This window comes from Herpailurus yagouaroundi, unplaced genomic scaffold (genome assembly GCF_014898765.1).
Source record: "Herpailurus yagouaroundi ecotype Mexico unplaced genomic scaffold, PumYag 165, whole genome shotgun sequence".
Taxonomy (NCBI): Eukaryota; Metazoa; Chordata; class Mammalia; order Carnivora; family Felidae; genus Herpailurus; species Herpailurus yagouaroundi.
Genome location: NW_024412406.1, coordinates 17,437,868 through 17,462,351, shown reverse-complemented (window position 1 = coordinate 17,462,351; position 24,484 = coordinate 17,437,868). Strand labels below are relative to the sequence as shown.

The window sequence follows — 24,484 nt, the reverse complement described above, 5'->3', positions numbered from 1 at the left end:
AGGGGTACCTGGGTGGCTCAGTTGGTTGAGCGTCCAACTCTTGATTTCAGCTCAGGTCATGATCTCAGGGTTGTGGGATTGAACCCTGCATTGGGCTCCATGCCGAGCATGGAGCCTGCTTGAGATTCTCTCTCTTCCTCTTTTCACCCCTCCCCCACTCATGCTTGGGTGAGTGTGTGCTCTCTCCCTCTCTCTCAAATTAAAAAAAAATAATTTGGGTATGTAAAATTATGTTTATTAATGGCCCCATCTTCCAACATTATCATGTGTTCACCTGCTTCTAAAGTACATTATACGTTCATGGGGTTCTTTTGCCTAGAAGGGTCTTTCTCTGCCTTCCTGGCCCTGAAAATCCAATGCATAGTTCAAAATAACTGAAATCTTACGTACATGATACCTTTGACCACTCAGGCCCCTACTTGTCTATACTTTTTTATTGATTGTGTATGCCAGTGGTGCTCAGACTTTTTGGTCTCAAAACCCCTTACACTCTAAAAAATTATTGAGGACCCCAAAGAGTTTGTATTTATGTGAATTATCAATAATTACTATATAAGAAGTTAAAACTGAGAAATTTTTAAAAAATATATTTTTAAATATTTACTTTTGAGAGAGACAGAGACAGAGCACGAGTGGGGGAGGGACAGAGAGGGAAATACAGAATTTGAAGCAGGCTCTAGGCTCTGAATTGTCAGCACGGAGCCTGACATGGGGCTTGAACTCACAAACTGTGAGATCATGACCTGAGCCAAAGTTGGACGCTCAACTGACTGCACCACTAGGATGCCTCAAAAATATTTATTTAAATTAAAACAATTTACCTATTACATATTAACATAAAACATTCTTATGATAAATAAGCATTTCACAAAGCAAAAAAAATAGATTTTTGCCATTTTACATATTTCAAATCTCTTGAATTATGTCTGTCTTACTAGGAAACAGCTGGATTCTTACACCTGTTTCTGCATTCAAACAGTTACAATATGTTGTTTTGATTGAGGTATGGAGAAAATAAGGCCTCACAAAGATATGTAGTGGGAAAAAGCAGGGATATTTTAGTAGCCTGTCCAGAAAACTGTGAAGATTCTTCTTTGATACTATACCAAGACTTGGCAAGTGGCCATTTTTTAAACACAAGCTGTGTGGCTTAAAACAACAGAAATTTATTCTCTCACAGTTCTGAAGGCTAGAAGTCTGAAATCAAGGTGTCAGCTGGGCCACAGTCTCTCCAAAGACTCAGCGGGACATTTGTTCCTTACCTCTTATAGCTTCTGGTGTTTGTCTCCCTTCATCTTCACATGACCTTCTCCTCTGCTTGTCTCTGTGTCTTCTTTTCTGTCTCTTATAAGGACACTTGTCATTGGATTTAAGCCTCACCTGGATAATATAAATTATCTTGTGTTCCATTTGGGACACCACTATTCAACCCACTATAGTCATCTTAATTTTTGAATGGATCTTTGATGCAGGCATGATTTTGTAACTTCATGTATTAGTCTTTTGAAAAATACTGGTTCACTAATGTATGCAGATTTTCCAAATGTTGACACATTTTATTTAACAATATTTTTTAAAATCATATTTATTAATATCACTAAGTGCGTCAGAAAAATCTTTCAGTGGAAGGAAGCAGGCAAACTCAAGGGGGAAGAAACATATTTTCCAATACTCTTAATTTCACTTTAAAGGTTGAATTCTGTCAATGCCAACAAACACAGAGTTGTTTTCCTTGATGTGACAGTCTTACTTTGTTCATTTTCAAGAAAATGTCTGCCAATACCCAAGCTTGGCAAATATTGTCATTTGTCAGTCATCCTTTTCAGTAAAAATTGTGTTCTATATAAAGCAGCTACTTCAGCTTTTAACTCAATTACACAAGGAAGGACTTTCCCTCCAGACAATCATTAGAGTTTGGTATACAGCAGAAGTCCTTTATGCATACTTCCCATTTTGTCACACAAGTGTATTAAAAACTAATGTACTCAAAGGTCAAGATTTAATAACATTTTTATTGCTTTTTCAAGGATATCCTTAAGTGAACTTGATTTTTCCCCCTCTTTTTAAACTGCAAGTGAGTAATGGTGAGGAAAATAATGAGTAGTAAAGCAGTGAGTCTGCCTTGTTTCATGCCAGGGCACCAGCAGTTCTAGCTACTATTACTTTTGCACCATCAGTGCAAATCAGTGAAAAACACAAATAACATCTTATTATGAAAATAGACCTCACAGACCCCCCCAGCAGTTCTAGCTACTATTACTTTTGCACCATCAGTGCAAATCAGTGAAAAACGCAAATAACATCTTATTATGAAAATAGACCTCACAGACCCCCCCAATAGGGTCATAGGGCCTTCCATGGATCCACGGACTATACTTTGAAAACTGCTCATGTATACTATTCATTTTAGACCTAGATCACCATAGACTGATTAAATTTATAACATATATATTTCTTTTTTTAAACATTTTTATTTTATTATTTTTTAAAAAGCTTATCTATTTATTTTGAGAGAGAGAGGGAGCAGAAAGAGATGGGGAGAAAGAGAGAATCCCAAGCAGGGTCCACACGCAGCACGGAGCCTGATGTGGGGCTCAGTCTCCCGCCCATGAGATCATGACCTGAGCCAAAACCATGAGTCGGACACTTTACCTACCGACAGAGCCACCCAGGTGCCCCTGTTAACATATGTGTGTATCTTGTTATTTGACTGTTTCCTTAGAAATTAAATATATGTATGTATCTAAAAATAAAAATTAAAAAAAAAAAAAACAAATAGTATAGGAAGGCTTATAATGAAAAACAAACACTCCCCCACCTCACCAGTCCTCTGAAGCAAACACTGTTTTAAGGAAAGAAACCTTTTTATTATAGCAAATTTCAACATATACAAAAGTAATCTGAAGTATAATTAGCCATTATAAACATGTTTCCCACTTTCAACAGTTACATACTTACAGCTAAATCTCATTCAGCTAATCACCCTCTCTTCCTGTCTCTACAATGAAGCAAATCTGCGACATCAGGTCATTTCATCCTTAAATATTTCAGCAGTATGTCTAAAATACAGACTCTTTTCAGAAACATAACAGAAACATTGTATCTTAAAAAACAATTATTTCTTTTTTTTTTATTTTTTTTTTAACATTTATTTATTTCTGAGACAGAGAGAGACAGAGAATGAACAGGGAAGGGGCAGAGAGAGAGAGGGAGACACAGAATCTGAAACAGGCTCCAGGCTCTGAGCTGTCAGCACAGAGCCCGACGCGGGGCTCGAACTCACGGACCGTGAGATCATGACCTGAGCTGAAGTCGGTCGCTTAACCAACCAAGCCACCCAGGCGCCCCAAAAAACAATTATTTCTTAATGTCATTAGATATCCAGTCATATTTAAATTTCCCTAGTTACCTCATAATTTTTTCAGTTTGTTTAGTCCAATTGAGATTCAAATAATATCTATATAATTGGTAGTTGATATATCTTTTCAGTCTTTTAATCTAAGTGTTTCTTGCCTTTCGTTTTTCCCTTACAGCTTACATCATGAAGAAACAAGGTCATTTGTCCTATATAATTTCCCACTAAATTTTGCTGATTGCATCCCTAAAATGTCATTTATCATGTATCTCTAGCCCTTGTATTTCTTATAAATTGGAAGTTAGAAGTAGAAACTTGATGAGATTTGGGTTCAAATTTTTTGGCGAGAATCCTCTGTGAGTGGTGATATGTTTTTCTATCAGGATTCATAAAAAATGTCTGGTTGGCTGTACTTTTGTAAGGTGAACAGTCATTGATGATCATTGCCTAGATGCATTAACTTGTTAGAGGTTGCAAAATGGTCATATTCTAATTATGTTCTGCTTTATTCATTAGCTAGAATTATTCTATAAAAAGCAGCTTCCCCTCATCGACTATTTGGTTACCTTGGGGTGAAATTTGTATTGGAAAGGCAGTATAAAGGTTTGATTCTTACCATTGATTTACCAGTTAAAAGAGAAAAAAAAAGATTTAGTTCCTTAATATCACTCATAGGTAATCCATGAGGTTTGTTTTGTATTTTTTAGTGTCTTTGTAAACTCCTGTATTTAACATTCACGTGTTTTAGTTCACCATAGTCATTAATTCTTTTTTATGCTTGATTTTTCCATCTTTGGTTAGCTCTGAATTGGCCCTGAGGACTTTGACATGACTATAGTACTCACTGATACCATACCAGAAGTAAGGAAGTTAAGACATTCCAGGCTCATTTTGTGTATTTCCCGACCCAGATCTGCAAATCTGCTGATCCTATAAGGAGCCCTGGTTCATTTTAGTGGAAAATGTCTAGAGACCACTATCTAGGTGCTGTTGGTGCTCATTTCTCTGAGATGATTGATATTAGGTCTTTTCTGCATTAAACCTGGGTAATACATATATGCATATATTTTAAAAGTAAAATACAAAATATATTCATAATGTTATTTCCAAGTGAAATTCAGTACTATAGATTTTTTGTGTTTTGGGTTTTTTAAGAACCAATCTCTTCTATATATCTCCTCTCTCTCACATCAAAATCCTTGGTTTTTAAAGACATAAAGATAATTACTCATTTTATTTATCCCACAACACAAACACAGTCTCAGAATAATAATACCGTTACCAACATATGATTGCTTGGATAGAGTTTAAGATTTTTTTTTAATGTTTATTTATTTTTGAGAGAGAGAGAGAGAATGAGATTGAGCGGGGGAGGGGCAGAGAGAGAGGGAGACCCAAAATCCGAAGCAGGGTCTAGGCTCTGAGCTGCCAGCACAGAGCCCTATGCAGGGCTTGAACTTACAAACTATAAGATTGTGACCTGAGCCAAAGTTGGATGCTTGATCGACTGAGCCACCCAGGCTCCCTGAGTTTAAGATTTTCTTTACAGTTCTTTTTTGTCTTTGGGATTTATCCCACCAGGAATACACAGCTGACCCTTGAACAACATGGGTTCAAACTGCACAGGTCACTTATATGCAGATTTTTTTCAATAAATACAGTACTTGTGCTTTTTTAAATAACATTTTTTTCTCTAGCTTACTTTATTGAAAGAATATAGTATATAGTACACATAACATACAAAATAAGTGTTAATTGGCTGTTACCAGTTAGGCAATTACCAAGTCAACAGTAGCTTATTAGTAGTTAAGTTTTTGAGGAGTCTAAAGTTATACATGGATTTTCAACTGCAGAATGGGGGCTATTGGTGTCCCCAACCCCCAGCATTGTTTGGGAGTCAGCTGTACTTTGTTTTGAAGTGACTTAAAATAATTCCTCTAATCAATTTGGTTAGGTCTATTTGTTTAACTTTGAGAAAGAGCCATTTTTATTTTTTTTATTTTTTATTTTTTATTTTTTAATTTTTTTTTCAACGTTTATTTATTTTTGGGACAGAGAGAGACAGAGCATGAACGGGGGAGGGGCAGAGAGAGAGGGAGACACAGAATCGGAAACAGGCTCCAGGCTCCGAGCCATCAGCCCAGAGCCCGACGCGGGGCTCGAACTCACGGACCGCGAGATCGTGACCTGGCTGAAGTCGGACGCTTAACCGACTGCGCCACCCAGGCGCCCCGCGCCATTTTTATTTTTAATCTTTTCTGCTTTTAGTTCCTATTATATTTCCCTCCATGTATGTAAATAATAAACTCTATGTTTTTCTTTCTTGACTTTTGTTAACTTTGCACATTATCTTTGAACAAATAATTAGAATACATGACATCTGAGCTCTCATAGCATCTTCCCTCCCCCTCACTGTAGTAAATATAATTTATACTTAATAACCTTTGTTTCTTGTTCTGTCAATGATACACGGGGGGATTGAAATTTTCATTTTATACACTTGATATACTATACATAGAGCCCAGTAGAGAGCAGTATACATACTAGGTAATTAATACTTGCTGAATTAAATTGAAATTTTTTTTAGAGAGAGAGAGCGTGCACACGTGTGAGTGGGGGAGGTGGCAGAGGGAGAGAGAGAGAAAGAGAGACTTAAACAGGCTCCACACTCAGCACAGAGCCTGACATGGGACTCAATCCCATGACCCTGGTATAATAATGTGAGCCGAAATCAAGAGTTGGATAGGGCGCCTGAGTAGCTCAGTCAGTTAAGTGTCTGACTTCGGCTCAGGTCATGATCTTGCAATTGGTGAGTTTGAACTCAGAGCCTGGAGCCTGCTTCAGATTCTGTGTCTCCCTGTCTCTCTCTGCCCCTCCCTCCCTCATGCTGTCTCTCTCAAAAATAAATAAACCTTAAAAAATTAAAATAAGAAAAAAAGAGGTGGACACTCAACTGACTGAGCCACCCAGGTGCCCCTAAATTGAATTTTTATTATGCTGTTTGCCAAATAAAATGTTAGTCATCAATTAATGGAGACACTAGTTAAATCAATTAGTAATTTATAAATCATGGTATCAGATCAAGGATTTAGAATCAAAAACAGTTGTCTTTCTCTTCTTCCCTTTTTCCCTTTATCTGTAAATTATTTTGGTTGTCACGTCATCTTTTTTGTGTTTCTGTTATTCTCTTATTAAAAGATATAAGTATTTTGATACAAATTTGATATGACTAGAGAAAAATTATAAAGGAAGAGAGCTTGTGAGTGTTTTAATGAGGTTAATGGTAAACCCACGTTAAAATCTTTAGAAAGGAAATACATATGAATGAAGCTGTTAGTGCTAAGCTCTGGGACCCAAACTGGAAAAAAAAAATCACCTATTTATGACATAGTGTATTGAATCATGAAAATACACTGGAAAATAATTTTCCCCCTTAGCATACAAAAGAATGCATAAAAAATGTTCTTGTAATCTGTGTCTCCATTAATGGAATCTGAATTAAGCAGTCTTTTAAAAGAAATATGTGTAATTAATCATGGATTAAAAATTAGTAACCAGATCATATAAATCATTTGAGGCAAAGTTAAACCCAAAGGCTTATTTCAAATTCCAGTGTCAAATAAAATTACTCAGCACATCATTAATAGATGATTTTCTGCATACAAGATTAATAGAAAAGATATGACTTCTGAGAGTTGAGAAAGGATTCAATTGGATGTCAAATTCAAAGATTTTATTTCCTTTCTAAGATAAATAACCCCTAATTGTTGTTTATTGAATTTTATTTTCTCTGGCCCATTGCTGTATAGGGCTTCAATGTAATTATATCATAGGTCATTAATTCTCTTTTATAGAGTTAGGTCTCTTCACTATAACATTAATATTTATGTAAACCAACATGGATTTAAACAAAAGAGGGGCGCCTGGATGGCTCAGTCGGTTGAGGGTCCGACTTCGGCTCAGGTCATGATCTCACGGTCCATGAGTTCGAGCCCCGCGTCTGCTGACAGCTCAGAGCCTGGAGTCTGTTTCAGATTCTGTGTCTCCCTCTCTCTCTGACCCTCCCCTGTTCATGCTGTCTCTCCCTGTCTCAAAAATAAAATAAACATTAAAAAAATTTTTTTTAAATAGACACAAGATATATAAGAACTATTATATGTAAGAATTATATGGAATTTGGGATTCAGAAAATAACATTTAAAAATTGTATTATCAGAAATTATACTTATCAGTCTTTCTTTTTAAGTTTCAGGCGCCTTTATATTTCAGTAAATGTATAGTCCCAGGGGTGTACTTAAACGTCTACTGTGTCCCTTTATTATATAGTTCATTTGTCATTATGTCTTTATTTAAAAAAAATTTTTTTTACATTTATTTTTCAGAGACAGAGTGCAAGCAGGGGAGGGGCAGAGAGAGAAGGAGACACAGAATCCAAAACAGACTTCAGTCTCTGAGCAAGCTGTCAGCACAGAGTCTGATGTGGGGCTCAAACCCACTAACCGTGAGATCATGACCTGACCCGAGGTCGGACACTCAACCGACTGAGCCACTCAGGTGTCCCAGTCATTATATCTTTAATAGTGCATTATGTTGTGTTCCTGCTTCAACTTTGTTTCTTAGTCAGTATATCTCAGTACAATGGAATCAAGTTTATTTCTAAAAGTTATCTGCCATCTCAAAATTCCAGAGACAAAGTCTGAGAAAACAGTGAAAGTTTCATATTAACCTACTCTAGAATATTAGCAGTGGGTTTTTTCTTGGAAACTCATTGACTTTTCAAAGCCGTTTTATTATACATGGGTAAATTGTCATTATAGAAAGGTGATGTAGCATAGTGGTTAACAGCATGTACTATGGAACTAAAGTAGCCAGATTCTAATCCCTGATCTGCCAGTTAATAGCAAGTGACATTGTGCAAGGTGATTTGGCTTTGTAAGTGTTTCTTCACCTGTAAAATGGGGATGATAGTTGTGCATAGCTCATAAGCTTACTGTGAATATCAGTATATGTAAAAGTGATATATGACTGTTAGCTATTATTATTTTGACTCATACTATTAAGAACATTATTATTAAGAACATAGCTCATAAGCTTACTGTGAATATTAGTATATATAAAAGTGATATATGACTGTTAGCTATTATTATTTTGACTCATACTATTAAGAACATTATTGGGGTGCCTGGGTGGCTCAGTTTGTTGAGCAACTGACTCTTGATTTCACCTCAGGTCATGATTTCATGGTTTGTGAGTTTGAGCCCCACATCCAGGTTCTGCACTAACAGTGCAGAGCCTGCTTAGGATTCTCTCTCTCCCTCTGTCTCTACCTGCTTCTGTCTCTCCCCCTCAAAAAGACAAAAACGAACATTAGCAATTATTGTCAAGGATGCAAATAGGTCTAGTTATTTCCTATTAGTGTTCAGAAATGTGTTTATAACTGTTCCATCAGGAAACTGTAATATTACCTATTTATGTGATTTTTTAAAGGGTTTTAGACATGCTAGAGTCAAATATGTTCGCATAAAAACACATCTCCAATTCTATAATGGAAGCCAAGAGGATTCATATGTAGAAATTTATATTAATCTTTTTCCTTCAATAAATATTATGTGGTTGATCCGTGTAAGAATATCCTAAGGACCCTGGAAATAATAGGGTGAATCAAATATGGATCTTGCTGACAATTATTGACTAATAGGGGAAAAACAATAAATAACTCTGAGGTAGAAAGAAAGAGGTACAGATAAAATTCTCCTAAGGGCTTACAGGAAAGAGAGATTCCCCACTGAAAGATTGAGAAAAACTTTTGAAGGAGCTTGTATTTGAACAATGCCATGAAAGAAGAGCAGGACTTATATAAGTAGAGAAATGAAGTTCTGTGTTACATGTAAATAAAGGAAAGGGCTTGTTTTGCTTGGAGAATGGGAGGCATAAAGGGGAAGTAGGTTATATGATAGTCAGATACGTAGGATCTAGGAGGCTAGGCTGAGAAGATCTTATTCAGTCATCAGTGGGATATTGTTAAGGCATTTTTCACAAAATTAAAGTGAGATTCACATAACATAAAATTAACCATTTAAAATGACCAATTCAGTGACATTTAGTATATTTACAGTGTTGTGCCACCAGTACTTCTGTCTAGTTTAAAACATTTTCTTAACCCGAATTAAACCCCATGTCCATTAAGCAGTAATTTCCCATTCCCTCATCCCTCCTGGCCCTGGCAACTACCAATCTGCATTCTATTTTTGTAGATCTACCTATTCCAAGTAGTGGATTTATTCAGGATGTGACTTCTTGTGACAGGCCTCTTTTACTTAGCATAATGTTTTTGAGGTTCATCCATATTGTAGCATGTGTCAGTACTTCACTCCTTTTTACGAGTGAATAATAATCTGTGAATATATATACCACAATTTGTCTACCCATTCATCCATTGATGGATATTTGGTTGTTTCCATCTTTGGCTATTGTAAATAGTACAGCTGTTAACATGCACATGTAAATATTTATTTGGGCACAGGTATTCAGTCTTTCTGGGTATATATCTAGGTGTGGAATTGCCAGGTCATATGGTAATTCTGTGTTTAGCTTTTTTGAGGAACTGACAAACTGTTTTCCACAGTAACTGCACCATTTTACGTTCCTACCAACAATATACAAGGGCTCCAGTTTCTTAACATTCTTGCCAACACTTTGTTTCCACTTTTTAAAAATTATTACCATCCTAGTGTGTGTGACATGGTATCTCTTTGTGGTTTTAATTTGCATTTTCCTGATGACTAATGATGTTGAGCATCTTTTCATATGCTTCTTGGCCATTTATATATTTTCTTTGTAGAAATGTCTATTTAGGTCCTTTGCCCATTTTTTAATTGTTATTCATCTTTTTTTTTTTTAATGTCTATTTATTTTTGAGAGAGAGAGAAAGTATGAGTGGGGAAGGGGCAGAGAGAGAGAGAGGGACACAGATTCTGAAGCAGGCTCCAGGCTCTGAGCTGTCAGCACAGAGCCCGACATGGGACTCAAACCCACAAACTGTGAGATCATGACCTGAGCCCAAGTCGGATGCTAAACCAACTGAGCCACCCAGGCACCCTTGTTATTTATCTTTTTGTTATTGAATTGTAGGAGTTCTTTATATATTCTGTATACTAGACTCATCAAACATATGATTTGCAAATATTTTCTCCCACACCATAGGTTGTCTTTTCACTTTCTTGATAATGATCTTTGATTCACAAAGGTTTTTTTTTTAAGTTTATTTATTTTGAGAGGGAGAGAGAGAGAAAGAGTGGAGGAGGGGCAGAGAGAGAGGGTGAGAGAGAGAATTTGCACTGTCAGCACAGAACCCAATGCAGGGCTAAAATGCATGAACCGTGAGATCATGACCTGAGCCAAAACCAAGAGTTGGATGCTCAACCAACTGAGCCACCCAGGTGCCCCTGATTCACAAAGGTTTTTAATTTTTAATTTTAATTTTTTATGAAGTTCAATTTCTCTATTTTTTTGTTGTTGCTCATGCTTTTAGGGTCATATCTGAGAATCCACTGCCAAATCCAAGTTCATGAATATTCAACTCTATGTTTTATATAAGATTTTTATAACTTTGGCTCTTATATTTAGGTCATCGATCCATCTTGAGTTAGTTTTTATATAGAGTGTGAATTCCTTCATTTTGTCATTTTGAAGGGAGAAAAGGAATTAATGAGGTAGAAAAATTAAAATTAAAAAATTAAAGTTAAAAAATTAAAAACACACACACACACGAAAAAAAATCGAAAAATGATGCTAGAACCTAGGTGTGTTTTGGTCTGGGTGTTGAAAGTGGTTTGACAGATTAGAGAAAAAAAGGGGGGGAAAAAGAAAAAAAAAAAAGGAAGTCGTTTGAGAATTTGAAAAAATGGATACACTGAAGTACACTAAAATGAGATGATGGGAGTAAAATAGAATTTGAAAAAATTTACACAAAAGTAAAGAATATAGTAGGAAAAAAATTAAAGAAAAACATTTTTAATAAAAATTAAAAATAAAAATGAATTTTTTCTCTTTCTATATTCAAGAAAAAGAAACAAAAAAGAGAAAAAAGAGAAAAAAAGTTGTTTGAAAATTTGAAAAAGTGAATACACTGTAGTAGACTAAAATAAAATGATGGAAGTAAAATAGAGTTTGAAAACATTTACATAAAAGCAAAAAATATAGTAAAAAAATTAAAGAAAAATATTTTTAATAGAAATTGAAAGTAAAAATGAAGTTTTTCACTTTCTGCATTCAAGAAAAAGAAAAAGAGAAAAAAGAAAAAGAAAAAAGAAAACAAATTGTTTGAAAATTTGAAAAGGTGAATACACTGAAGTAGACTAAAATAGAGTGATGGAAGTAAGATAGAATTTGAAAAAATTTACACAAAAGTGAAAACTATAGTAAAAAAATTAAAGAAAAATATATTTAATAAAAATTCAAAATAAAAATGATTTTTTTCTCTTTCTGCTGAATTCTGTGGTTCAGGTTGTGCAGATTGTTGTATTAATCCTCCAATCAGTTTTCTAGGTGTGTAGGATGGTTTAGTGTTGGTCTGGCTATATTTCATGGACGCGAGACACACAAAAAACTTCCATGCTGTTCTACCATCTTGGCTCTTCCCCAGTTTTTATATAGAGTGTGAAGTAGGAATCCAACTTCATTTTTTTTTTTTTTTTTTTTTGCATGTGGATACCCGGGTGGCCAACCACTCTATGAAGAGACTGCCCTTTCCCCATTGAATGATCTTAGCATCCTTGTTGAAAATTACTTGGCCATGGATTATAGGCTTATTTATGGACTCAATTCTATCCCACTGGTTTATAGGCTTATCTTTGTGCTTGTTACCATACTATTTTGATTACTATAACTTTGTGGTAAGTTTTGAAATCAAAAGTGTGAGACCTTATTCTTTTTCAATATTGTTTGGGTATATAGGGCCTTTTGCAATTCTATATGAATTTGAGAATCATTTTTTCCATTTCTGCAAAACAAGGCTGTTAGGTTTTGATAAAGATTTCATTAAAATCATTACAGGATTTTGAACAGAGAAAATTATGTGACTAGAATTGTCTTAGACGACATTCTACAATATGGATAAAAAGAAGGAAAAGAGAGGAGTCTGGGAGACCATTTAAAAAGTTAGCACAACAGGAAGGCTCAGACCTATATTTTTGGAGTGAAGGAGAAGGGACAAATACCAGAGACTATGGAAGCAGACTTGAAGGGGCTGAAGTAATGGTCTGTTCATTTAATGATTTGCACCCCATTGTTATATGCTCCAGGCCCTGAGGATGCTATAGTGAATAAGATGGATATGTTATTTTGCTTTCATGGACCTTGAACTCTAATGGGGCAGGAACAAGGGAACAATAAACAGTGAAATAAAGAGCAAACTGTGATCAGTGCTATGAAGAAAATGAACAAGCTGCTATTACAGAGATCACAGAGGAAGGCCTATTTTAGATAGGAAAGGTCTTGATGAAGAACAGCTATTTAAACAAGACCTGAATGATGAGGAGTTAGCCTCTGGGAAATGGGAGGCAGACAAAAGAAAGGATGTTAACCTAAGAAAACAAAATTATCAGAGGCTCTGAGACAGGAAAGGAAAGGGAGGGAGATCTAGGGAGAAGTCAAAGAGGAATCCAAAGTTTGAACATGGGTAACTGAGTAAATTGTAGTGCTGTTAATACAACAGGCATGGAGGGAAAACCATGCATTCATTTATTTTCAGGTGGAAGATATTTAGCAGGTACTTGGAAATTTGGAACTAGAGCTGAGGAAAGAGGTCAGGCTTCAGGTTAAGTATATTGTAGTCAGCTGTATGGAGGATGAAACTCAGACGTAAGCTTGTATGAAAAACCAGTTATAGTGAAAAGAGTTTAGGACTTAACATTGAGGAGCTAGATTTAAGTCTTCTCTCTCTTATTGACTGGTAGTGATACTTCCGGCAATTTCTCTCTATAAGGTCACAAATCTCTATTTACTGTCTAGTTTGTTCTAATGATATATTTGTCTACCTTTATGACAATTATGATAGCTTTATAAGTCCTCAGTATCAGGTAGTTTAAGTCTTTGTTTAAATCCTTTTTGACTTTTCTAGCTTCTTGGTATTTCCACATGTATTAGTTTTCTATTGATGCCATAACAAATTACCACAAACTTAGTGGCTTAAAAACAACACAACTTTATTATCTTATACTTATGTGTTTAGAAATCCAGCAGAGGAGGTCTCAGAGGGCTAAGTTCAAGGAGTCAGCAGGGCTGTCTTCTTTCTGGAGGCTTTAGGAGAGGATTCCTTTCCTTGTCTTTTCCAGCTTCTAGAGGCTGCCTGCATCCCTTGGCACCTAACCCCCTTTCTCAGTCTTTTGTGTGTGTGTGCTGATTAGTCTGGTTTAGCAATTTGACTGATTTTTTTTTTTTAATCAACTTTTGGTCTCATTGATTTTTCTCTTTGTCATTGGATGTACTCTTGATAGATTTCTTTCTTTCTTTACATTATTTTGGTTTAATTTGCTCTTTTTTATTTAATAAGGTAGAATCTGAGGTCATTGATTTAAGAACTTTCTTTTTTTATTATGGGTATTACCTCCTAAGTTCTACTTTAGTGCTGTCTACAAATTTTGATATATAGTGCAAAATATTTTCTAGTTTTCCTTTTGATTTCTTCTTTGACCCATGGGTTATTTAGAATTGTATATTTTGATTTCAAATATTTGGACATTTTCCAGATGTTTTTCTGTTATTGATTTCTAATTTAATTTCATTGCAGTTAGAGAACATAGTTTTTGTATGCCTTAAATCCTTATAAATTTATTGAAACTTATTTTATGGCCCAGTGTATGGTCCATCTTGATAAATGTCTTATGTGTACTTGAAAAGAATTATATTCTTGTGTCTTGTAGTGATCTGTAAATGTCAGTTAAGATGGTTAATAGTGTTGTTTAGGTCTTTTATATTTTCTATGGTCTGACTGTTTGTGTCTACCCCTGAATTCATATGTTGAAATCTTAACCTCCAAAGGTGATGATGGTAGTAGTAGGTGGGGCCTTTAGGAGCCCTCATGAATAGGATTAGTACTCTAGGGGTACCTGGGTGCTTCAGTCGGTTAAGTGCCCAACTCTTGTTTTCAGGCCGAGGTCATGATTTTGTGGTTTGTGAGTTTGAGCCCCAAGTCGAGCTCTGTGCTGACAGTGTGGAGACTGCTTCGGATTTTCTCTCACTCTGTCTCCTCTCTCTCTCTTTCCCCCTCTCAAAAATAAGTAAATCAACTTAAAAAAAAAAAGGAGTAGTACTCTTACAAAAAGATACCCTCTAGAAGCACCCACAGAAGGTGCTAGCCATAGACCATGAAGAGGGCCCTTATTCAACCATGCTGGCACCCTGATCTCAGACTTTCAGTCTCCAGAGCCCATGAGAATTAAATTTCAGTCATTTATAAGCTATACAGTCTGTGATGTTTTGTTACAGCAATCCAAATTGACTAAGCCAGTATCCTGGCCAATTTTCTCTCTACTTGTGCTATTATCATGAAGATTTTTTAAAAATCCCCCCCAAAAAGGATATGCCTATTTTTCCTTGAAGTTGTTTCAGTTTTTTTATCATTTATTTTGAAGCTCTGTTATTAGGTGCATAAAATATTTAGGACTTTTGTGTCCTCAATTGGCCCCTTTATAATTATGAAATGATCTTCTCTTTCCCTGGTAATATTATTTGCTCTGAAATCTATTTTATGTGATATTATTTTAGCTGCTCCAGCTTTCTTTTGACTAGTGTTAGCATGGTGTATCTTTTTCATCCTTTTACTTTTAACTTTGTGTCTTCATATTTTTGAAGTATAGTTTTTTTGTAGGTGAAATATAGTTGGGTCTTATTTTATTCAGCCAGTAAGACAAATTTTAATTGGGTTGTTTTGACTATTGCATTTAATGTTATTATTGATATGAGTTAAGTTTATGTCTGTCTTCTTGTTGTTTGTTTTCTATTTGTCTTACCTGTTCTTTGTGTCCTTTTTCCTATTATTCTACCTTATTTTGGATTGAGCATTATGCTTCCATTTTTTCCTCCTTTGTTGACTTTTTAGTTGTAACTCCTTTTCTCCCTTTGTTTTATGGCTATTTTAGGGTTTAAGTATATATCTTTAATTTATCACAGTCTATCTCCAAATGAATTATGCCATATCACTTATAGGATGCTTACAGTTAATTATAGAATACACTTTTCAATAATATACTTCCATGTCTCTCCTCACAACCGTTATGCTATTGTTGTCATACATTTTACTTACATATAGGCCACAAAACCCACAATAAATGATTACTATTGTTGTTTAAACATTTATCTTTTAAAAAGATTCAAATTATAAAAAAAACCCAACACCTCTATTGTTATTATTTCTAGTGTTCTTCATTCCTAGTGTACATCTATATTTCCAGAAATATGGAGTCATTTTCTGCCTATCATATGGACTTCCTTTAACATTTCTTGTAGTGCAAGTCTTCTGGTTATGGTCTTTTAGCTTCTGTGCATCTGAAAAAAATATATTATCTTGAGTTTTGAAAGATATTATTTGCTGGGTATAGAATTCTAGGTTTTTAGCTTTTTGTTCTGTACTTCAAAGATGTTGGTCTGCTGTCTTTTTCTTGCACGATTTCTGAGAAGAAATTTGTCATCTCTTGTTTCTCCATACATAGCATGTGTTTCCCCCACTGGCTGCTGTTAAGATTTTGCTTATCACTGGTTTTTAGTAATTGTATTATGAAATATCTTGGTGTAGTTTTCTTCATGTTTCTGGTGTTTAGGTTCATTGAGCTTGTCAGATCTGTGGGTTTATAATTTTCATCAAATTTTGAAAATACCAGTCATATTTCTTCAACTGTCTTTTCTGATACCCTTCCCCAAACCCTTCTTTCTCCTCTCCAACTACAAGTATATTAGGCTGCTTAAAGGTTTACCATAGCTATGGATTCTCTTTTCTTTTTTATTTAAAAACTTTTTTTTATTTTTAGAGAGAAAAACATTTTTTTATTTTGAGAGAGAGTGTGCATGAGCACGTGCAAGCTGGGGACTGGGGCAAAGGGAAAGGGAGAGAGAATACCAAGCAGGCTCAATGCTCAGCATGGAGCCTGACACAGAGCTCGGTTCCATGACCTTGGGATCATGACCTGAGCCTAAGTCAAGAGTCAGACATTCAACCAATTGAACCACCTAGGCACCCCCTTTTCTTTTTAAATCCTTTTTCTCTCTATAATTCATCTTGGAAATTTCATATTGTGTGTCTTCAAGTTCACTAACGCTTTCTTCTACAATGTCTATTCGTCTGTTAATCCCATCTAGTGTATTTTTCACCTTAGAGACTGCTTGCTTTTTTTAAATTTTTAATGTTTTATTTTTAAAGGGGAGAGAGACAGGGTGTGAGTGGGAGAGGGGCAGAGAGAGAGAGAGGAAGACACAGAATCCAAAGCAGACTCCAGGCTCTGAGCTGTCAACACAGTGCCTGACGCGGGCCTCAAACTCACAAGCTGTGAAATCATGACATGAGCCGAAGTCAGATGCTCAACCGACAGAGCCACCCAGGTGCTCCTAGAGATTGTTATTTTCATCTCTGAAAGTCAGATGTAGAAAATTTTTATAACTTCCTTGTCTCTACTTAATTTTTTCAATATATTACCATAAAATAACTGTTTTAATGTTCTTGTCTGCTAATTCTAACATCTGCGTCAGTGATTGGTTAGTTTTAGTGATGGATTTTTCTCTTAGTTGTGGGTCATATTTTTGTTTCTTGACATGCCTTGTAGTATCTGATTTAATGGCAGATGTTGTGAATTTCAATTTATTGGGTGCTGAATATTTTTGTATTTCTATAAACATCTGAATTTTTATTTGAGATGCAGTTAAATTACTTTAAAATAGTTAGATCCTTTTGGATCTTTTATTTTTTGGCAGCACCAAAGCAGCATTTAATCTAGGGCTAATTACTCTCCAGTACTAAGGCAATGCTTCCAAGTACTCCACCTCATTGAATTGGGAGGTTTCTAGTTGGCCTGATATGAATAGCCACTATTCCTGGCCCTCTGCGAATGCCCAGTACTTTTCCTTCTAATGCTGAGACGGTTTGTTCTTTTCTTGACCTTGGGTGCAGGTATGCACTGATCAGCACTATTGAATTATCAAGGAAGACCCTCTGCAGATCTCTGGGATTCTCTATGTTGTTATCTTATCTCCCATATCTGAGTTGTGAACTCTAGCTGTCTTGTTTTTCTTGGACTTAGAGCTCCTGCAGTTCCTCTTTTATTGCCATGGCCTGTAAGTCCTCTGAAGATAATAAGCTGGGGCAAATCTTGTTCATTTTCCATCTCTGAGGCATCATTCTCCTTCATTGCCTAATACCCAGTATCTTGAAAACTGTTGTTTTATATATTTTGTCTAGCTCCTTTTTGTTGTTGTTGGTGGTGGTGGTGGTCAGGTGGGAGAGTAAATATGGTCCTTGTTACCATATCTTGGCTGGATTCAGAAGTTCCCCAAGGCTCTAATCTTCATAGTCACTTCACATTTTGAGAAGAGGAAGAGAAACATTCCGAGAGTCTATAACCAGTTGCCTCTGGTACAACCAGTCTGTAAAATGAAGTGTGACTGTTGTTTAATCTGCCTACTTAATACTTATTAAACACCCAAAATATTATAAAGGTTTGTTGTGAATAGTGATTTATAGATTGTTTGGGCCAGACTTCAGAGCTCTGGGGCTTCCTTTAAACATGCCAGTGACATTTTCAAAACACAGGGGCCATTGATAGATTGCAAATCAGTTTTCACTCTTACTGGGTAGTCATTCTGAAAACTTGGTTCTGCTTCTACTTTTGTCATCTGGGTAAGGTTGCAATTGAGGCAAATTTACTCTCTAAAGATATTAGTACTATGTAGGACCCCCTAAAATAGGCAATTTACTGTGATTTCAGGGTTTATTTCTGGGACACTAAATACCTTTCTAGTCCAACTCCAAGCAGTGCAATGTGATTCTTGTTTATCTTATTCTTAAAAATTTATTTGAAATTGAAGGGGAAGCTCCTGCAATCATATTTGCATGGAAAGAAAAGATCAGCATTTTAATTAAAGCAAAGGAAAGAGAGGACTTAAGAAAGCTGAAAATAATCATAGACTAATGAATATATTTTTAAGCACTTACTATGGGTATAGCATTTTTTTCGGCAATGCGGTGACAAAAGAATGTGTTAGCTACTTTTCATCTTTATGTACCTCTGTGAATGTCATAGATTTAGTCTTAAAAACAAGTCTTACTTAATAGTAATTTATCCCCCCACTTTTTAAAAGTAATCTCTATGCCCAAAGTGAGACTTGGAAATCTTGAACTCAAGACCCCAACCAAGATCAAGAGTCACATGCTCTACTGACAGCCAGGCAAGTGCCCCTGTTGCCCCCACCCCCCCTTTTTTTTAAGTTTATTTATTTATTTTGAGAGAGAGGGAGAGAATGTAACGCAGGCTCTTCATTGTCAGAGCAGAGCCTGATGGGGGGCTCAAACTTGCAAACTGTGAGATCAGGACCTGAGCTGAAGTTGAATGCTTAACCAACGGAGCCACCCAGGTGCCCCTGTTTTCCCTTTTTTAAAATCAGTCACATGTAACTGCCCATCAAAGCTTTGGTTAACATGAAGTAATTGGTGTTACTTCAGTGTCATATAATTTCAGATAAAAACAGAGAATCTTGGGATGCTTGGCTGGCTCAGTCAAGGGAGCATGTGACTCTTGATCTCAGTATTGTGAGTTTGAACTCCAGATTGGGTGTAGAGATTACTTAAAACCTAAAAAAAAAAATTAAGTAAAAAACAGAATCTTGCTGGTATAGGTAACTTGAATAGCCTATATAATTTCTTTCAGGTTTTTTGAGATACTGAAAATAGCTTTTTCTTCTTTAATTTACTGGGACCTAGGGTGATCCAGTAAGTAGCTTACAGTTTAGTTTTGGAGATAAATGTTATAAATAACAGAAAAAACAAGGTAGGACTGTTAAGTGCCATATTTGAGCAGCATAGATCCTAAGTGTTATAGGATTTTATTGTATAGAAAGGTACCTGAGCTGAGCTATCACAATCTGGACAGGTAGCTAGGACTGAGAAGTATTCTGAGGTGGGAGGCAGTGGATATAAATGTTCAGTGGCCAGAATGTTGGCTGTATGTTGTGGATATTGTACAGTGAGAGACTCTTCTATCAGAGAGTAGTTGGAGAGGAGGTAGGAAAAATAGGTGAGGGTCAGATCTAAGATCTTGAGTTCTTTGAATTTGTACTTTATACAGAGATGGCAGTGAAAATGAGAAGGGTCATTGAAGAGACTCTGTAATAGAGAAAGCCAAGGACCTGGTGACCAAATGTGAGGATTGAGAGGGAAGAGTAGAGGTTTTGAGCTAAGAGTTATTATTATTACAAATAGAAAAGTCAGAAGAGAGAGCTTAAATGAAGTGATGCCAAAGATCCCTGGGGCTTTTTCTAAAAATTCCCAATTTCTCTGTGTGGCTCCTGACTGGATAGCACTTTCCCTATGGTCCTTTGCCCTCAATTGTTGAGCCTGGCAGGATGAAATCAAGCGTGGAAGGGCATTTCCAGGTCATGAAGTCACCTGGCATAATTTTTCATTTTACAGATAAGCAAATCAAAGGCTTCAGATATTGTGACTTCCCTTAAGACCACACAGCTAGGCTGGTTTCTTGCTACTGTTTTCTGAAATTCCTTCAGCAAATACTGTTGGTGAAGTGAGCCTTGTGTTTCCCCACCATAATTCAATTAGTGTTTGACATGATTCGCAAATAGTTTTTCACCTTCAAAAATCAAATATATTAAAAGTATCTCCTTCTTAGTGGTCTGATTTTTTTCCTTTATCCATACATGTAGTAGCAAACTTCGTAGCAGTATACTATGGGCATTAATGCCAAACTCGTTTTGAGTGTAATGAGTCTGCTCTCATGAAAAGTGCCTGAGCTGTTTGAGAAGGAATAATTAAGTCTGGAGCTATTCTTACTGAGAGTCCTTTCTAGAATTTTTTAAATGAACGAGATGTGGACGGAGATCAGTAAAGGATTTGGTTCCTTTCTTTGCTTCTCTAAACGCTATTCCTTATTCATGCATGGAACCCTAAATTCGCATGTGACTCCTAACCTGCAGGAGAATGAGATTAGCTCATTAGCTAATGGAGCTGAAAAAGTGAACTCTTCTGCTTTAAGATGTCTCACCCAGTACTACACCTCAGCTGGAACCTGGGGAGAGCGCCTTCTCTTTCGCCTCCCAAACCTCTTTCCTTATCTTAGCCTTTGGCTCTTTCCCTTCCCCCTTCCCTCCGCCTGCATCGCGCACTTCCTTGCTTGGGGTCATGCACCCCAGGCTCCCCCTCCTTTATTTATTTAGGGCCGCGAGGCTGCATCCAGCTTGCAGCTGCGCTGCGGTCCACCGCCTCCTAAAGCTCGGGGCGGAGCTGAGTGAGCATTAGCCCCGCCCTCAGTTGTGGGCGGGGCCAGCGGCCGAGAAGGTTCCGTTTATTTGTGTGGGCGGGGCCTCCTGCGGGGGGCGGAACTAAGAGGTAAGGCCAAGGCGGGGAGGGTGGCTGGCCCAGCTGGGGGCGAGAGGCGCGGCGCCGAGGCGCGTTGATTGTGGCGCAGCTGTGGTGGCGTTTCCCACTCGCTATGCGTCGGGCGAGGATCTCCGAAGGTAAGTATGGGGAAGGGTCTGGGCGTAGCGAGAGCCAGGTGGAGGTACCCCCGCGGGCGCGTTTGAGCCAGGTGCTGTTTGGAACCGCCCCTGTGCTACTTCCGTGCGTAGTAGGAGCGCGTGGTACGAGTGGGCGGCCTCCTGGCGTGAACCCCCAGAGGGAGAGGCGCAGGTCTGTCTCTAGTTTTGCAGCACTTGTTCACGGCATTAGCTCCAGGACAGAAAGCGTTTGCGTTGCTCTACACACCTCCTCCCCAAATCTCGAGAGACCTCAGGTACTGAGGTTTTTGTGTTCTTTAAAATGCGTTTCTAGTTCGTGGTTCACGACTGGAGGAGAAAGTCGATAGTGAACTTGTAGTGCAGCTTTATTTTGACTTCATGTTAGTCAGTTTGCAAGAACTGTAAGAGTGCGACTGGTAATGGGACTGTTATTTAAACAAGAGCTCCAGGGTTTACATAGGCAGCGTATTGTGGAGATTATTGTGGAGTATTTGAAGCTAGAATGCCTGAGTTTGAATCTACCTGTTAATTGTGAAAAGTTGGGCAGGTTGCCTAATTCCTCTATGACTTTGTTTCTGCATACATAAAATGAGGATAATGATAGTTCCGTCCTTATAGGATTGTTATGAGATTAAATCAGTGAATACTTAGTTCCACCTGGCGCATAGCCCACAATAACGTTGGCTGTTTTCTTTATTATGCATTCAGATGGGCTTTAATCTAACAAAGCCGTCAACACCGGAAAACCTTTCCGCAGAGTTGTTGATAGAAATGCTTGCAGATTCCTTTGGAATTTCAAAGGCTGAATCCCACCATAAGGTCTCATTATTTTTCTCATTTACCAGAGATGTGATCATCCACCTGGTTTCAAATGATAAAGAAGCCTTAAGAGTCTTGAAGGCTGTTCTTAAACGGGGATGAGAAAAGGCTAGCACTTGCAGAGTGTAGCCTCATTTTAAACACCAAGCTCTGGCAGGTTTGTTTAAAAGAAGGTCGTATCCCTTTTACACAGAACTGACAAGTTGTGTTACTTGGGACGGGTGCTTATTTGTACTATTATTGGAAAAGGAGGTAAACCAGAGTACCCAAATATATAAATAAACTAAACATCATAGAAACCATAACTAGCCACCTAGAATCTCAGATCGAAAGGAATGTGAAAAATCACAACAGCTGCCCTTTACAGATAAAGATGAGGCCCCAGGACCCAGAATCAATAAAAGGCATAGCTTAGACTAGAATTCAGCTCTTCTGAACAATAAATTATAAAATCAAAGAATGATACTACTTCTGGTTTCGATAATTATACTATTTTATTTTTTGACAGTTTTATGGTGCTGTGAATGGTTTTCCTCTCTGTAGCATCCTCCTTGGTAGCTTAATTGCATGATTCATAATCATTCTTTAGCACCTTTGATTTAAATCTCAAGTCTCAAAGTTGCTACATCAATGATTGCTTTGAGAACAAGATGATTGTCTTCTTAAGCGTTGTATAAACATGTTCTAACAGTGCTTTCGTTTTGTTGTTTTAAAATGTAGTCTTTTTTTCCCATGTGGGGAACATAAACAGCCAGTATAAACAAATTGACTTACTAGGCAGTTTGTTATCACTGTGTTACTGGTGAAGTTTTCTTGATTGGGTAGGATAGAGTCAGGAAGTGGAACACTGAATGCTAGCCCAAGAAAATAGGACTGGGTCACCAAAGAGATACACTGCAATTGCTGCTGACTTCAAAAGCATCATAGGGTGACTGTTTGAAGATACTGGTGTTTACTTGCTGACTCCTCTCAGGCTTCTTGCGTAGTTCACTCCCTTACCTCTAGGTATTTGTTTAGATGTCACACTCTCAGTAAGACCCTCCTAATTAAAATTCCATACAACCCCGTTCTTCCTGTAATATATATTTATCTCTTTATTTACTTGTTCATTATCTCTTGTCTGTCATTAGAGGGTAAGTTCCATGAGGGCTGGGGTACTTGCCAGTTGCATTCACTGCTGTGTCTTAGGTCCCTGGAAACAGTGCTTGACACCAGAAGGTGTTAGATGTGTGCATCTGATGCAGACATTTTCAGCTAAGGCTAGTAATTACTTAAGCCAATTCACTGTCATTTTGCCCTGCTCTCCCCTCCACCCAATTCTAGTTATTTCTAGGAAATAACCTAGGAATAAAACCTTGTTACCTAGGAACAAAACCTTGAGGCAGTGTTAATGCCTCCTTCTACCTGGCATTCCACATGCAAATAGCAATTGACTAATTTGTCCTGTCAATTTTTTGCAAACTTGCCATTCTTATTGTTGCCAAACCCCTCTTTCTTCAAGCCCTCCTCTATTTCATTCCATTTTCTACACCTATAGCCTTTCAGGTTCCCTTTTCAAATGCCTTTACATCTTCATCTAGAGAATTAAATCCAGAGTGAGAAGCCTGGCATTCAGAGTTCTCTTTGTGATCTCAAATGCACTTTTCTAGCCTCTGTCTCCTATATGTAAGAAAAGTGATTTCTAATTTATGCTTGTAAATATGAAAATAAAATGAGACTTTAATGATAATGCCCTGTAAAAGCACAAAGTGAATGTTGCTTCTTGACTGTTTCTCTTTCTGTTTTTATGGAGTGAGTCTTTCCCTACAAGGAGGCAGGAATTCAGACAAATGGGACGAATGGCTATTCCCTATTTGTTCTGAGGACTTTGGCTGCCCTTTCTGATTTGAGTGCCCAGCCTTCAGGTTCTTCCTTCACCACCACCCCAGAAACCTAGATAAGTTCAGTTGGAAGTGGTTTTATTCTTCCTCTGAATTCTAGAAGCTTTTATACATTTTTTTTAAGTTTATTTAATTTTAGAGAGTGTGCACGCACGTGTGCGCGCAAGTGGGGAGGGGCAGAGAGAGAGAGAGAGAGAGAGAAAGAGAATCCTAAGCAGGCCCCGTGCCGTGAGCACAGAGCCTGATGCTGGTCTATCTCATGAAGCAGGAGATAATGACCTGAGCCGAAATCAAGAATTGATGCTTAACTGACTGAGCCACCCAAGTGCCCCTAGAATCTTTTCATACCCTGAGAGAATTTATCACAGTCTACTTTGAATTGTAATTCTTTGGGCATTTATCTTTTTCTTTTTTGCTACATACAAGCTCCTGGAGGACAAGAATCATACACACACAAATTCTAGTTCCTTTTTTTAAGAAAAAATAAGACACTCACTTCTTTGTTTCTTTAAATAAAGATAAAGTTCTATTTTATAGGTCTTTAAATCATTAAATATTGAGCTTCAGTCACCTCTACAGTATGAGTAATTAAAGAAAGAAGGCAGGGTGAAATTTAGTACTACATAAAAAGATCCAAATGAAGATAATATCTGGATTCATAAGGGAAGAGCTGTAGGGAGAGCAACATATCCAACACCCA

The 24,484-nt window shown here is 37.1% G+C and overlaps 1 protein-coding gene across 4 annotated transcripts in view; it reads left to right on the top strand.

Moving 5' to 3' along the window:
- SGK3 (serum/glucocorticoid regulated kinase family member 3) overlaps nucleotides 1-24,484 on the top strand; it is a 141,927-nt gene that overhangs the window by 37,141 nt on the left and 80,302 nt on the right. For 2 of the 4 annotated variants that reach the window (XM_040487679.1, XM_040487676.1), the window contains exon 1: nucleotides 20,968-21,085. The exons of the other annotated variants lie outside the window; for them this stretch is intronic. The gene's annotated coding sequence lies outside the window, so the exon portion shown is untranslated. Of the gene's footprint in view, nucleotides 1-20,967; nucleotides 21,086-24,484 lie in introns of those variants that run through there. 4 annotated transcript variants of the gene reach the window in all.